This window comes from Tauraco erythrolophus, unplaced genomic scaffold (assembly GCF_009769465.1).
Source record: "Tauraco erythrolophus isolate bTauEry1 unplaced genomic scaffold, bTauEry1.pri scaffold_65_arrow_ctg1, whole genome shotgun sequence".
Taxonomy (NCBI): Eukaryota; Metazoa; Chordata; class Aves; order Musophagiformes; family Musophagidae; genus Tauraco; species Tauraco erythrolophus.
This window is the reverse complement of record NW_028238633.1, coordinates 89,987-91,626: the sequence shown is the minus strand read 5'-3', so window position 1 is coordinate 91,626 and position 1,640 is coordinate 89,987.

Genomic DNA, 1,640 nt, shown 5'->3' with positions numbered 1-1,640 from the left:
AGCGGCAAGAGGAAGGTGTTATTGAGATCTGGCTTTGTTTCTTGTCATTATCTCTGAATTGTTCTATTAAATTGTTTTGTGCCCAAGCCGAGCCCGTTTTACCCAGGATCATGGTTGGTGAGTGATCTCTGTTCTTATCTCACCTTCAGGCCTCCTGTGACATTTTTCTCCTCTCCACCTCACTGAGGGGGAGGAGTGAGTGAGTGGCTGAGTGGTGGCTGAGCTGCCGACTAGGCTGAACCACAACACAAAGAAACAACAATGGATCTATCCAACTTCACCAACTTTCATTACTCCCAGCTATTTTTAGACAGGAAATGAAAATGCCAAATGTACTAACACAAACATTCTTGGAACACAATTTTCCCATTGAAAGTTTTGGGAGCAAATGTATTTTTTGGAAACATCTGCATAAACCTAAATTTATACAGGGGAAGGGAAATGCCATCATATTTCTAGTCCATGTCCATGTCCTAGGAAAAAAGTTACAATTATTTATAGACAACCCTCAAAGTTCTGAAGCCCCCAGTTTGAAGTGGGAAATGTGACCCAGGGCTGAGGGGAGCCTTTCTGGAGCAGGAGCTGGTGGACAGGCAGAGGAGGCCAAAGCATCTCAGTTGAGACAATTCATTTCTCTCCCTTGAGTAGAAACAGAAATCTGGATGACTGTGCCCAAGCTGTGCAGTGTTGGAGGAGGATGAGAAATGAGTGGGTCTAGATGGTGCAGAATCTACATGAAGATGTTCCTGTAACCCAGATATGTTGAGAATAATGCAGTTTGGCTATTCAAAAGAAAGCATTTCATTCACTGCGTTGCTTTGCTTCCCTCTGTGAATCGAGGGAGCTCATGGCTTCAGTGTGTGACTCACTGTGAGCAAATATGGACAAACAGAGCCTGGGGCAGGGAGTGCTCTGGGGTTTTGGCATCTGTGCTTGGCACAAAAAAATGTATTTTCTATTGGTCTAAGGCCACCCACTGTGCAAAGTTGTGTTCAGAGGAGGTAATGTGGACTTAACATACAGCAGAAGAGTGCATTTTATTTTTGTTGGACCATGCCTGCATATGTTGTTTGTTTGTTTGTGTTTTTTGTTAGAAATTAAGAAACAACTTTCGGTGTCTCTGAGCAGCTCGTTCTCCAAGCAAAGGAGGTGGGAGTTGGTGTCAATGGGCTGAAACCTGCAGCTACAGACTTGAGTGGAAAAAAGGCTCAGATCTGCACAAGGCTGCTGTGAGTCCCAGGTGGCCGATGAGAGAAACGTGGGGTTGGAGGCAGGGACAAAGACTGCGCTCAGAGTGTCTGACCAAGGGGTCTTTTTCTCTCTCTCTCCCAGTACTCCCACTCTCGGAGCACTCTCTCTCTCTCTCTCTGCCCCTCTCTATTTCGGGGCCTCGCGTTCGTCCGGGATTGCAGCTTCGGGACGAGACGGGCTTCACATACGAGGGGGTGGTGAGCATCTACACTGTGTATTAAATCATCTGTATTAAATTGTTCTTATCTCAACCCACGGGTTTCCCGTTTATCCTTTAATTCTCTCCCTCATCCCTGGGGGTGGGGGAGGGGGAGTGAACGATTTGGCGGGGGGGGAGTTGGTTGCCAGAGCGGCCTAACCCACGACACCACGTCACGGATATTGCGCAT